We start from the raw sequence: 15,642 nt of genomic DNA, 5'->3' as shown, positions 1-15,642 counted from the left end.
CTTTGCAGCAGAAATTATGTACAGGTCTCTCCAAGCCAAGATTCAAGGCTGCAATGTGCAGGGTGTGGCTGGATAGTAAGATCGACCCTCCCCTTTAAGAACTGGCCGGCATGTGTCTGTGTTCCATTGCTGACTGACATCACCTGAGCTTCGCCCGCGCTCTGAGGTAGCGCCTCATTCCTTGGCCTTTGCACCTTAAGAGAGGTGTGTAGCGCCTGATTTAGCGCTCCAATCACCTCCAGGGGCGATAGAAGCCAAGTTTGCAGTTGGAGGCGATAATTAGTGCCAGCCGCTAAACTTTGTGCCTGGCCGATAATTGCGCCCCAAATGGGGCGATACCGAATTTCTCCCCCTAGATGTCTACCTACAGGGGAAAGGGAGCTTGGCAAAAGAAATGTTTAGTTGCTACCAGGCTGCTTTTATGTGCCTTCTAGCAGTTATCTCAGATTGGCATTGACAGAAACTGCGAGCATGTTATCCATATATTCCAGATGGCGCATAGCTTGGGGGAGAGAGAGAATAAAATAAAGGGATTCATAATTCTTTTTTTTATGGATCAAAAGATTTAATAGAAAGGCACGGAATTTGGAAAATAAAGAAAAACTACAAGGTAAATTTTGTTTATTTTGTCTCATTACTTAAAGTCAGCATCTACCTTTGCTTAAGTAAAATACAAAAAGATTAGTCCATGAGATCAAATGTAATTTATAACCCTGAAGGGACTAAAAGAAATCTTAGACTAAATATATAGTTTGATTTTTTTAAATTCTAGTAACTATATACTTCTGTAACTCACTCCCTAAACCCCTGCCTTGCTACATCTTTTCCTGTCTACAAATCTGTCCTCGAAATTTACCTTTATGATCCTCCTTAAAACCTACCTCTTTGACCAAGCTTTTAGTCACCCATCCTAATATCTCTTTTTTCAGATCGGTGTCAATTTTTGTCTGATTACGCTCCTGTGAAGCGCCTTTTCCTACGTTAAAGGCGCTATATAAATGCAAGTTGTTGTTTTTGATTCTGCCTTTGGTCATCTCCTCTAATTCTTTTCCTTCCACCACTTGGCATCCATTTTGCTGCTGTGAAGCACCTTGGGATGTTAACTATGTTAAAGGCGCTACATAAATGCAACTTATTGAAACACCAAAGCAACCATTACAGTTACAGGCTGATTTAAAGTTCGTGTATGCACATTGAAATAACTCTAACCATTTAGAGTTGCAAATAAAATGTTAACTAACGTGAAGCCCTGGACATCCTGGGACTCAATTTATGAGCAAGTCACATCAAAGGTGTTAGCTGCTCAGGCCTGGTCAATTAAATTTTGTCCACGAGCAACCCCACGGTATTACTGTGTCTACAAAACCAAAACTCAACCTTACAGCTAAAACCTTCAAATAATTGCCTTAAAGAATATCGTGTGACTCATTCAGTAGGTTAAGATTTGTTTTTCACTACCTGCTGTGCCTCAATTTACAGGCCTGAAGTGCAGAGACATAATTTCAAGAAATTGGAAACAACAATTCAATTGAGTCACTTAAGGGAAGGGTAATTTATTTCAGGCGAGAACAGTTGTATCATGTTAATACTGTTGAGGCAATTCCATCGGGAATGATGAGAATGTACATTTATTTATACTCAGGGGGAATTTCCTGAATCAAGTTACCTCATGGATTAAACTTTAGGATCAGATAACAAGACTGGAAAGGCCTAACAACGAGTAATGTTGATTATGAGTACTCCTTGACAGAAAATCATAGTTGCTCCCAAGAGGCATTGACTGCAACTGAAAACACTTCTGTTGATTTTACAATAGTGAATCTAAACCGATGACTCAATTTTTTTCACCGTTCCGGTAATAGGGAGCAGACTTTAATCTTAATACCACAGATGATGCTGAATTGATTGAACCTATTGGTATTTCTATTAAGCTATCCCAGTTAGTGCCTTCGAAGTGGCTTTTTAAATGTAATATATGGCAGGAATAAGAAACTGCTCAAAATATTAACCCTATAATCTGAATACAATTGGCAGGAAATCTGTGCCCTTGTTGGAGATGAATTAGTCAGCTATTGTTACTGTAATAGTAGGAGCAGCAAGTGGAAGGAAGAACATTTCCCTCCATTGTACCAGGAGGGCCTGATGCAATCCCAATGCTCAGCTGACTGGGCTGGTGGTAACTATGGAAACATGGGCCCAACAGTCAGCTAGTTTATCAGCAGTTGAAAATGAAATCTCCACTCTGGCAACTTCAAATTACATGCTATTCAGGCGAGGGGAAATGGTTTCTGCTTTCATGCAAAGCAAATATTTAAATGCATCTGCCTCTCTATATATTTATATATACATCTCTGCCATTGCATCTTGTCTGTTTTAATCTCTTTTTTTTTATCAGAACAGAAAATAATCATCAAGCTTTAGAGAATGAGAATTGATAACCTGTTCAACTATGTATCATATTGTATTTCAAGTAAACTGCAAGCATGTGGGACAAGAAATTCAATTGCCCGTGCTAAACAGGCACATAAGTATCCAATATGGCGGGCAGGAAGTGTGCTGTCATTAAGAGCCAGAAGTGCGCCATATTGGAAAGGGCAGCTCCATAGGTGACCAAGGCGCATGCCAGAACTATTTGAAGCAATTAATAAAATATTCAAATAGGGGTTCACCCATCACTCCTGTGCTAGCTGACCTACATTGGTTCCTGGTCCAGCAACGCCTCAATTTTAAAATTCTCATCCCTGTTTTCAAATCACTCCATGGCATCACCCCACCCTATCTCTGTAACCTCCTCCAGCCCTACAATCCTCTGAGATCTCTGCACTCCTCCAATTCTGGCCTCTTGAGCATCCCTGATTTTCATTGCTCCACCATTGGCGGCCGTGCCTTCAGCTGCCAAGGCCCTAAGCTGTGGAATTCCCTCCCTAAACCTCTCCGCATCTCTACCTCTCTCTCCTCCTTTAAGTCGCTCCTTAAAACCGACCTCTTTGACCAACTTTTTAGTCACCTGTCCTAATATCTCTTTATGTGGCTCGGTGCCAAATATTGCTTGATAACGTTCCTGTGAAGTGCCTTGGGACATTTTTACTACGTTAAAGGTGCTTTAAAAATGAAGTTGCTGTTGTTGAGCTTTGGTCCATACAATTGTGTGCAGCACTGCATTCCAAGCCAGACTGGATGTGTAACTAAAAATCTGAACCTATAACGAAAGCCCTCAGGATCTCCTGGAGCACAGTGGTATTACAGTTACAATAACCTGCATCAACAGCTATCCATTACGAACATGCCCATCCTCTTGGCCCCCATAACTATACAGATTGGCTGTCACCTCCATCCTCTTTCTCCCGGCAGCTACAAAGGGTTGGATTTTCATTGGGCCGTGGAGTTGGAATTGGAGGCGTGTGGGGGTTTAAAATCCCGAAATCGGGGGTCCAGACCCAATCCCACCCCCAACCCGCCTCCATGCCAGTTTCAAAGGAGGCGGATACCCGACCCGCACTGGGACCCGCCTCCCCGAGGCGGGAAGGGGATTGGTGCCAATTAACTGCCTGTTAACAGGTAGTTAACAGGCAGTTTTTAGCCTAATCCCTATTTTCATTATTGAAATGTGGGATTCCCTACGGCTCCAAACCACGCCAAGTTAGCGAGGTGGACCGTCAGGATGAAGGGCTTGGAGGGGTCGTGGTGAGTGATGGGTGCATGAGTTCAGAGGTAAGTGTGTTTGGTCTGTGTAAAGTGTTTAAAGAAGTTCTACTAACCTTTACAGCCTTCCTTCCTTCAGGTCTCGGGAGTCCCCCATCTCACCGGCACAGAAAGCAGAATGGCCGCCAGCTGTCAAAATCTGCAGCCTCTGCTTTCTGTTCTGGGGAGATCTCTAAATCATCCTGAGAGGAAGGAATTAACCTGGAGTACAGATTGTCAGTGTTTGACAGCTTCAAACAGCTGTGAAACACTGATATTTCATCTGTCAAAAGGTCTTGACAGATGAAATTTCAATCTGTGACGTCACCTGTTGCCGGGTGGCCCTTAATTGGCCTGCTGAGCCCGCTGGGCGGGTTCAACAAGGTCAATCAAGTCAAAATCGCGTGGGTTGGCTAGAACTCGATGGAGGCGGGACTACAACCCCAAAAGTTGTAGTCCCGCCTCCTACCCGCCTCCTCAGTGAAAATCCAGTCCTTAAGTCTCATTCTGCCATTTTCATCCTCCAAGATAAAATATTGATGCACAATGTTATGAAAGCAGTGATGGGGGAGAAATAGAACCCTTATGGGCCATCCATAATTGTTACCATTTTTATAAGATTGCAAAGGGTGCGTGGTGGATTGATACTCCACATAGATGCAGTCTGTTTACTTACTGGCTTTGGTATATTTTTGAGAAGTGGACATAGGTTTTTGACTTTTGTGTAAAAGCTGACATTTTAAGATGGCCATTTATTATTTTTCTTCTGGAATTGACCAAAAGGAAAAAAATGGCTGTGAAATATTGAAGGAAATTTGGCCCCAATCCACCTTTGTACTTTTCAGATTTGAAGCCAAAACAATACTTACTGAAAACTTTGAAAACTAGTTGCCTATTCCTTTCTAATTCAGCAGTTAAAGAAATAACACCATCCTTTGTGCTCTATTCTATAAGACTCGACTCAAAAACGTGAAAAAAAATTAAATGAAAAAGACAAACATGTGAGAAGGGGGAAAGAAGTAATTCTTTTAAAAATAGTAATTTGGTTAAAAAAAATTCCCGTTTCATGACCTGCTAAAATGCTCCTTTAGTTTCCTATTACTCATTCAGTTACTTGAACAGAGTGCTTCAAAAGATAGTGCAATCAAAGACTCTTTTCACAGAGTTCATTAGATGTGAACCTGCAAACATCTCTGACTTAATGTGACAAGGCAAATAGGCTAACACTTCAAGAAACAGCCACACAATGCTAAACAGCTAAGAAAGAATTGAATTACATTGGACATATGAGTTTAGAAATTACTAATAGGACTGAATGTTTAAATGTATTTTTATGACATTCCTCTGTTCACTCTTTCAATGCAGGTTTTAACCTTTTTGTTTAAAATGGGGTAACGCCTCTACTTAAATAGCCGACAGAGGAATATTATACAAACACACACATGTTCATTCACTAATATCACCAATTGTAATTTCAGGCTATGGAGATAGTAAATAAAAGGGTGCTCCTGAAGTATTGGATTCATCATATCTTTTGATGTTGTGTAAGTAGCCCTATTGGGTTCATGGTAATCAGCTTGTCACCTGGATTCATCCGTTGCAAGTCATAATCCTTCGAGGGCTAAGCTGGTGTTCTGACCGATTCTCATTAGTTCCATACGCTCCTTTAATCCAACTTTACAATACTTAGTGCTATCAGTTCTGTGCATGTTAAATGGACACCTGCAGATCTAGAAAAACTGTGACAGATAGCAAATTCACTGAAAATCATTATAATGAGCCTCACTACCAGTTCCCCGTTTATTATTTAAAGATGATGGAGCAAAGTGAGAAAAAGAACATGCAACAGGCCAGTGAGGAGGATGCGAGCTGAGACTCGGGGGCTGGAGGAGTTTGCATGGCCATGGAGGCATTTGTAAACGAAAATGCTTATCTTGAAATCAATGCAGTGGTGGATAAGGGGCCCAATGGGTCAGCAAGGAAGGGTGATAGTGTTTGGGGCAGTACAGGATAGGATATGGCTGACAAAATTTTGGATGGATTGGAATTTGTGTCGGGTGAAGCTGAAAATGGCAAGGAGCACATTGGAGAGATCGAGGCTGGAGGAGAACGAAGGTGTGGATGAGAGTTACAGCAGTGACAAGGTGAGTTTGGGGTATCTGCAGTTACACGGGTAGGAATACTTGGTCTAAGTTTTTCAACCAAGGTTCAAAAGAGCAGAAGACAAGATAAATTGAGAAGTAATGATAAGGTGATACCAAGCTTGGGTATTAAAAGTCTTGAAGATTGTAGGAGACCACCTCTACACGTCTCCATCTTTAAGATCCTCCTTAAAATCTATCTCTTTGACCAAGCTTGTGGTCACCTCTTCTTCTTTGGCTTGGTGTCAATGGTTATCTGATTATACTCCTGTGAATCGTCTTGGGACGTTTTACTACGTTAAAGGTGCTATATAAATACAAGTTGTTGTTGGTGCTATATAAATACAAGGACAACCAAAGGAGATGAGGAGTTCTACATTTTCAAAGACCCGGGGAAATGAATAATTAGATTAGAAGACAATGTGATGAGTCTTGATTTCAACAAAGTGACGATGCAAGAATGAGAGAGAGCATATGATTTGGCATGTTTGGAGCTTAGGAGGAATAAAATAAGAACATTCAGCGGACTAATGATCAATGTATTGATAAAATAGAGAAAGACATGAAACATTGCAAAATAAATTGGAACTAGTTGAGAGAGGGTCACCTAGCGGACCTAGGAATACCAGAAAGGTGGTAGGAGTCTCGCAGATATATGGGAGCAATATTCAGATCCTGGATGCACTGGGGATTCCACACTGCCCTTTACCTAGGTTTCTCAGTTAAGAAAAGAAATTGGTTGCTAGTGTAAGTCAAATGTATTCTGAAAAATCAGTTAAAAAAAGTTACAAAAATGATACTGTGAAGAATTTTGTAGAGCCACTATCACTTTAACAGCGGTGGCATACCATAGTTATAGCTGATTTCTACCATTTTTACTCCACTGTTTAACAGAACTGGCTGCTGATACAGTCAATCATGTCCCCACCACTGACCACCATGTCCTCCCCAGGCTCATCAGAATGAATGTTCCACGTACGCATATAGAGAGCAAAATGAATAACAGCTTCAGACACATAACTGACAAAAACAAATCCAAATTTATAAAATGCCTCCATTGTTACAGCCTGCAGCACTCCCTAGCATAAACGAACATTTATGCCGCAGTGTGCAAAAGAAAGGGATTAGCTCCCACAACTCCTAGATCCTGCCTCCAGCCACTCGTAACAGTCCACAGACTGCGTGCAGCGAATGGGAGCCTGTCAACTCTGCTGCAGCTGACACCCTGGTGCCCTACTGAGCAAGCACTGCATTACTGGAGGCTGAGAAGTCAAACTGGGGTACATTTCTGGCTTACTGGATACAATCCCTGCAGGTACTAATATATTCCCCACTGCAGGAAAAACACAAGATGTGCAATCCTTATGCTGGTTAAATATCTTCCAAGCAAGTGAAAATCCCAGCTATTTCTGCAGTAAGCAGCAGGCTGCCTGGCACAATTGCATCCTTATTGCACCACCTACTGGTTTCTTTTTAAATGCAAAAACTTCCATTTGCTGTTAGATTCCAGTGAAAGCAGTTTCTTGACAGCAATTGCAGGTCATTGATTCGAACTGTAGCACAGTTAAAAGAACAGAAAGACTTGCATTTATATAGCGCCTTTCACGAGCACCGGACCTCCCAAAGCGCTTTACAGCCAATGAAATACTTTTTGAAGTGTAGTCACTGTTGTAATGTAGAAAGTTGCACACAGAGGGTGGATAGCTGTTGAGATGTGATGGATTCTGGAATTAGCTGGTATATGTAACTCAAGAAGATGGGGGAGGCTTTCCTTATGTTAGTTCTGCTTCCCAGTGATGGCTAACCACTGCCACACTGGCAGGTGTATACAATGCTGCGGCGATGTCACATTGCACAGCATGTAGTAAGATTTCCTCTGTGTACTACATAGAATCGTACAGCACAAAAGGAGGCCTTTTGCTCATTGCGCCTGCACTGGCTCTCTGAAGGAGCTACCAATTAGTCCCACTCCCCTGCTCTTTCACTATAGCCCTGCAATTTTTTTTTATTTTTCATGTGCATGTTTATCAAGAAGGCTTTTTCTAATTCACTACACGCAGCATATCAACTGTTGAAATGTCATGTGAGCTTTGGAGTCTAGGCCATGGTCACTGGCCTCGATTTTAACTCGAGGCGGGATTGGTGCGTGCGCGGTGGGGTGTCTGGTGGTGCCTGAGCGAGTGACAATCTTCAATGCGAGCCGCGGAGAGATTCCTGGGCCTCATTTCCATATACAGGTTGGAATTTTCTTTACCTGGTCGGGTGCGGGCGGGCGGCGACCCCGTTCTTGCTTCCATCCCGCTGCAGAAATGGAATTTGTGCTAATGGGGCCTATTAAGCCCGCCCTGCACGTTATCCGGCCCTATTAAATGGTGTGGGTCTGATGTCGTGTTTTCAGCAGGGATATTTAAAGAAGCCATGCCACATTGCATTTGAAGATTCATCTAGGAGTGTGCAGGCACTGTACTGGAGGTTTTGATTGTTCCAAACACTTGGAAACATGACTACACAGAGGCAGAGGGCTGCACCCAGGTTCTCCGATGACTCCCTCCATATGCTTCAAATGGATGGAAGAGACCTCCCTAGGAGACAAAAAGAGCCTGGCTCCAAATTGCAGAGGAGGTCAACAGCAGGGATGTGGTGAGGTGGACCTGGGTGCAGTGCTGGAAACGCTTCACTTATCTCATTAGATCAGGAAAGGTGAGTGCAAAGCCACACACAACTTCATCCTGCTGTGCCTCTCATCACATCCCCATCACTCTGCCTTCCCAACCCTACTCCTGCACATCCTTACTCACACCAACTTACCTTGCACAGCCACCCATCCCTCTCTCTCTATCTACATTATCACATCCCCATCTTACTAGCCACCCCCTCACACTCACCCTCATCCTAATGCAATTATACCAACTAACAACACACAATGAGGCCACTTGGCTTTGGCACTCCAATCCATCATAGTCTCCCTCTAAAGATGTAACCCATCCATTCCTTACACTCTTTCAATCACTCTCACTCAACCTTCTCTTTTCCTCCTTGCAGGAAAAGAGAGCCCACAGTAAGAGGGAGAGGGAGAGAACCAGAGGTGGCCCTCCATCATTTGCCATCCTTACAACAGCAGATGAGGCTGCAATACAATTATCGGGAGTCACTGAGCAGTTGGAGGTGGGAGACGGAGAGAGGGGAACATCTCAGCAACCTGGTGACAGAATTACATCTCATGCAACTACATGGCATACAGCAGTCACTCATATGGGGACTGATGTCAGCAGCCACTGAGTGGTCATCATGTGCATAATGGTATCTGTACCCATTCTTCATATCTAACTCATCTCTTTACTCTCCTACAGGTCCATCAAGAACCGCGCCCCCCACCACTGTCCAGGAGGAAGAGGAAGATGACTCCTCAGAGGAGCCTCCAGTCTCTGAGTTCGCAGCATCACCAGACATAATAATCTTATTTAACTGTGTTCATTTCATTTACTAAAGTGCTCCAAGCGTGTTAGCATTCCCGCCTCCGAGTCAGACGGTGCAGGTTTTGAGCCCATTCCAGACAGTCCCAGCGTGTGCTGACCGGAGCTTTGGCTCTGAATCCTGGGTTGACATTCAGCAAGATACGTGTGTCCGGTGGGTGTGGGCAGCTCCCCCTCATCGTATGTGTTGTAGGAGCCCATAAAACCACCCCGCTGTATAGGACTAACCGCCCTATCGGTTGGTATAAAGATGGTTACGGCCATGGAAGGAGCGCTCGCAACGCGGCCTGTCAGACTGTTAATCAAGGAAGAATTGTGAAGGTATGAAAACAGTAACTGCTCCGTGGTAATTGTTTAAGCAAAAAAATGAAGTTTGAAGTGCTAGTAAATATACGACTCGAAATTATTGTGAGCGAGGTTAGTGAATGAATTTTTTATATGTTTGTATTATATTTCCTCTGCTATTTTAAAGCAGGTAAAAAGCTGTTTGTTTTAAGTGGGTTAAAGCCTCTGTTAAAATGGCAGACAGAGGAGTCTCATAGAGTATGTCAAATGTTCATTTGCTTATACAAGCAACAGCACTTTCTCCCCAAAGGATTGCTGCCTTCTGCAGTGTAGTTCACTCAGACTTTAATGTAGGTCTGTGGCAGTTAAAGGGTTACATTTGCACTGTTATGTTTAAAAGAGATTTGAGAAATCTATTTTGCCATTTTCCCAAACGTTGATGTGTGTCCAAGTGTCCAAATAATAAAGCTCGGTTTTCTGCAACTCAACAAGAAATGAAGAGGAAAAAATGAGAATCAGCTGCTTTGAGTGGAAGTAGAAGGAATGGGGACAACAAAATCTTTTGTAAAATGATACCATTGCCAAGTTAAAGACTGAACTGTTGAGGTGTAGAGTGGATGAAATCACTTGGGACTACAACAGTGTGGTAACAGTTAATCCAAATTTCTTTGAATGTTCTGGCCTATTATTTGAGTGAAGCTTTGAAGAAAAAGTATGTTGCTTAATTACTGTTTGATGTGCATTCCAATCATTAATATATATGTTACTAACTGTAGTGCTGATCAAACGTGGGGTTTTACTTCAAACTGCTGAACATTTTGGTGAAATTCAGAGGATTTTTTCTGCACTATAGAGGTCCCTTGGTGATGCCACTTTCTTAAGAGGCAAGATCCATCTGAAGATCAAAGGAAAGGGTTATGGTCTTAGAAAGGAAAGTGCAAGAACTCACAGATAAAAGCAGGGGATTATCGAACAGAAGACAAGAAGTGAGTTGGTAGAGATCATTAAGGAGGCTGGGTTAGTATTTGACAATGAGAGCAAGTCAGCAAGGACCAGAGATGGGGAATGGTAAAATAGTACAAAAGGAGGACCAAGACAGAAGGGATATTGGATGCAGTAAGATAGGAAAAGTTAACAAGAAAGGTAAGAAAGCCAATTACAATAATGATTAGATACCAGGCCCCATCTATTATTTAGAAGAAAACCAGTTCACACAGGAAAAGGCAGTTAGAAAACAAGATGTTACAAATTAAGGTCCGTCATAGATATCCTCATGGATTCAATGGAACAGGTTATTCCTGCAAGTGGAACTTAGGTTCCAGAGTTAACTCACAGTGCCCAATATCTATCTATACAAGTGTAACCCTGGGCTGTAACGATGTGTCCCCCTTGACACATAAACTAGATACTGTAAACTCACACTTGCCCAACATGAGCTTCTTCAATCTTTCGATGGGCAGAATTCAACAACACAGTTTTTTTTTGCAGAATACAAATGACTGAACAAAAATAACAGTTCCAGACTTTTAAAAATTTCTACAATGCTTTCCGTATCAACACAAACTAACCCACTACACTATCCCGAATAGCAGACGGATTATTAACTCTTGTGGTATTTCCTTTCAGGTCAGCTTCTAGCTGGGGAAACCAACCTGCCATTTGTTAATTCCCAGGTCAGGCCAAGACCTGTCATCTCTCAAGCCTTTGTTAGACCTGACAAATGCTGAACGTGGGCTTTTCTCTCTCTTTTTATTAATTTCGACCCCAGAAAGTGAAATCTCACCAAACTGCCCTGGTGATTATTTCTGCTGAGTTCAAATGAATCGGAAGAGCTGTGAACAATCACTGAAATGTTCATTGCCTGAAGTACACTGGTTCAGACATTCCATCTGGACTCTAATCTACATCTTCTAGTCCTGCTGTCTTGTGAATCTAACCCCTTGAGAGCTAAGTTTAAGGCAGTAGTAGCATTTTTAACATACATTACACCAAGATACCCCAGGGAGGCATAGTCATTGTTGTGTATGTGTACCTTTAAGAGAATAACTGGTCTCAGACTGCAGTACCGGCAGTGACCACCTCTGTATAAAAAGGCGCTAGCAGCCTTCTGTAGTTTCAGTTTCCGATTGTCTCCATTCAGTAAAGACTTGTTAAACCAACTCCTGCATTCCGTGTCTCCATTAACACACGGATTTAATACTGGCGACGAGTAAGAAACGAACTTACCTGCAACTCGGCAGCACCTCAGACGACGTTATTGACGGTCGAAGCCAGAAGAGAGAAAAATAAAAAAATAATCCACAGAAACTTGAGAAACGGGCGTCGACCGTGGGCAACCGCCCTCCAAATCATCGACTTGAAAAGTGCAGGAGAGACTGTCGAGAGCCAGGCTTGGTCTCCAGTCTGTGGTTTCCCAGCCAATCGGGCTGGTGGCAGGTAGTGCACTGATCCTTCCTGGGCTGCGGCGGGCTAGAGCTCAATCGGGTGGCTCTGCAACGGGGCCGGGCAGCGAGTCGGGAAGCAAAGAGAGAGAGAGAGGGTGGAGCACACAGGGCGCGGCCGGTGCTTCGCAGACGGGCAGCGTTTGGACCTAAGAAGAGGGAGGGAAGTGTCCCAGAGGGTCCGCTCCACGACGGGAACGGTTAAAAATAAAAATACCGCGGAGAGCGGCGTTGACAGCAGCGGCAGCGGCAGGAAAGCGTGGGAGGCACCATCTTAACTCGGCGGGGAAGAAGGAAAAGCGCGGGAGGCACCATTTTGATCCATCGGGGATGAAGGAAAAGCGCGGGAGACACCATCTTAGATTTTCAAGATGCCAAAGACTGGCGATATCACTGCCTTCGATAATGCAATAGAAGACTGGACCACGTATGTGGAAAGAGTCGAGTTATATTGCGAGGCAAACGAAATAGCCGAGGAGAAAAAGGCATCGGTATTGCTAAATTTAATGGGTGCAAGAAGGTACAGCCTATTGCGGGACCTGATTACTCCAGCCAAACCGAAGATGAAGAGTTTTAACGAAATTGTTGCTATCCTACAGGAACACCTAAATCCTACACTGCTGCTGATAGCAGAAAGATTTAAATTCCATAGGAGAAATCAGCATAAAAATGAGAGCAATGCTGATTACCTTACAGAACTACGCAAGCTATTAAAGCACTGCCAGTTTGGAGCAGGACTGGCAGATACCTTATGGGACAAATTTGTCTGTGGACTCCTGAGTGAAGGAACCCAGAAGAGGTTACTCTCAGAGAAAGAGCTGACGTTAGATAAGGCTTTCAGTGTGGCAGTATCATACGAAGCAGCAGCAAGGGGAGCTGCGGAAATACAACAAAAGCCACAGGAATACGGCACCCACGAAATGATACGGGGATTTGCAAAATGTTATCGCTGCGGCAGAACAAACCATGACCAGAAGGACTGCTGGTCCAAGGACAAAATATGCAGGCAATGCGGAAAGATGGGACACATTGCACGAGTTGCAGGTCTGGGAAGAAGACCAACGACAACAAAAAGGCTACTAAGGAACCGTACAGGAAAGTACAAAAGATGACGGACAGTAGTTCCGAAGACCAGATGAGCGACAGTGAATCCGGGAACAAGAGACTAAGCTGTCTCAAACTTCACAACATAATCACAAAAGAGGATCACCGAACCATGTGGGTCACCCTCACGATAGCAGGGTCCCAAGTCAAAATGGAATTGGATACAGGATCAGCTCTAACCGTCATGAATCGACGAGACTACGAGCGGCTATTCTCACACATACCCTTGAGAGAGACATCCATTGTCTTGAGGACGTATACGGGGCAAAAAGTATACCCCAGAGGAAAAATAAGGGTGCCTGTCGAATACAACGGCAAGAAAATACGGAAATTGTATCTCTACATTCTGCAAGATGGTGGACCACTGTTATTGGGACGTGAATGGATCAGAAAGATAAGTTTAGACTGGCACTCCATTCAGGCACTGACGGTGGCTGGTAAAAAGGATGACGACGTCACTCCTGGACGATTGTCAACAATCTTAGCTGACGTCAAAGAGGTATTTCAACAAGAACTGGGCACTCTTAAAGGCGTAACCGCCTCGATAAAAATAGAGGAGAATGCAATTCCCAAGTTTTTCAAAGCTAGACCGGTACCATATGCAATTCGCCAGCCATTGAGGCAGAGCTGGAGAATCTGGAGAATGCAGGCGTGTTAGCTAAGGTAGACTGGAGCGAGTGGGCGACACCCATCGTTCCTGTCATGAAGAAAACGTTAAACAATAAGTCTGAGGAGCCAAGGAAGGTTCGCATCTGTGGGGACTTCAAGGTGACAGTGAACCCAGTCCTTCACACAGTACAATATCCTCTTCCAAGGGTAGAGGATATCTTCGCCTCACTATCTGGAGGGAAGCGTTTTACAAAAATTGACCTAGCACAAGCATATTTGCAGATGGAGGTTGAAGAATCCTCTAGGAGGTATCTCACGATAAACACTCACAAAGGTCTTTACCAGTATAATCGACTGGCATTTGGAGTAGCATCAGCTCCGGCGATATGGCAAAGAGCGATGGAACAAGTCCTGCAAGGGATTCCGAGGACTCAGTGTTACTTGGACGACATCCTGGTGACAGGTGAAGATGACAGTGAACACCTTGCCAACCTAGAGCAGGTGCTCACTAGACTACGTGAACATGGGATATGAGCCAATCGCCCCAAGTGCGAGTTTTTTAAGAAACAGATATCGTATTGTGGCCACGTGATTGATGAAGAGGGGTTGCATAAGTCCCCTGACAAAATTGAAGCGGTAGTTAAGGCTCCAGCGCCTGAAAATGTGTCGCAACTGAGGTCATTCCTCGGATTGGTGAATTACTACCATAAGTTTTTGCCGAACTTGTCCACAATTCTGCATCCACTGAACGCCCTACTATGAACGGGAGTAGCATGGAAATGGAGCGATGAATGTAAGCGGGCCTTTCAGAAGAGTAAGGACCTAATCACTTCAAGAGAAGTATTGGCTCACTACAACCCATCACTACCGATAAGACTGGCGTGTGATGCGTCTCCCTACGGCATTGGGGCGGTACTGTCACATAAATTCCTTGATGGTTCTGAGAGGCCGATAGCTTTTGCGTCACGCTCGTTAACTTCAGCCGAGCGTAACTACGCCCAGATTGACAGAGAGGCCCTCAGCCTAGTGTGGGGGGTGAAGAAGTTCAATCACTACCTGCACGGTCAAAAATTTACTCTAATAACTGATCATCAACCTCTTGTCTCCATTTTCAACCCTCAGAAGGGTGTACCGATAATGACAGCACAACGGCTACAAAGGTGGTCCCTTTTCCTAGGGGCACACCAATATGACATCGAGTACAAAGGAACTAAACAGCATGGGAATGCTCATGGATTGTCGCGCCTACCGTTGCCGACGGTGGAAAAAGAACTTGCAGTGGATCCAATGGAGATATTCCACTCGACCATAGTCGAATGTCTCCCTATGACGAATGCAAACATAGAAAAGGAAACACGAAATGACCCGACACTATCCCGGGTCTATGATTTAACGGTGAAGGGATGGCCAGAACATGGCAAACCACTGCTGCCAGCATTCTCGCCGAGAAGAGAACAGCTGTCAGTGTGCAGAGGAACCTTGATGTGTGGATCCAGAGTAGTAATTCCACCCAAATTGAAGGATAGAGTGCTCAATGAGCTTCATGAGGGCCATCTGCGAGGGGTAAAAATGAAGAACTTAGCTAGAGCGTTTGTGTGGTGGCCGGGAATTGATAGAGAAATTGAAGAGATGACCAAGAGCTGTACAGGATGCCAGAAGGTCCAAAACGCCCCACCACAAGCCCCTCTACATCCATGGGAGTGGCCCTCACCTCCATGGCAAAGGGTGCACATTGATTTTGCTGGTCCCTTCATGGACTCGATGTTTTTAATTGCGGTGGATGCACATTCAAAGTGGCCAGAGGTAATAAAAATGTTCTCAACCACCACAGAAAAAACGATTACAGTCTTACGAACCATATTCGCCAGGAATGGGCTGCCTGAACAGATTTGCTCTGACAATGGATCA

Source organism: Somniosus microcephalus, chromosome 12 (assembly GCF_052327205.1).
Source record: "Somniosus microcephalus isolate GS21.2 chromosome 12, FLI_Smic_1.0, whole genome shotgun sequence".
Lineage (NCBI taxonomy): Eukaryota > Metazoa > Chordata > Chondrichthyes > Squaliformes > Somniosidae > Somniosus > Somniosus microcephalus.
Note: the sequence above shows the minus strand (reverse complement) of the source record.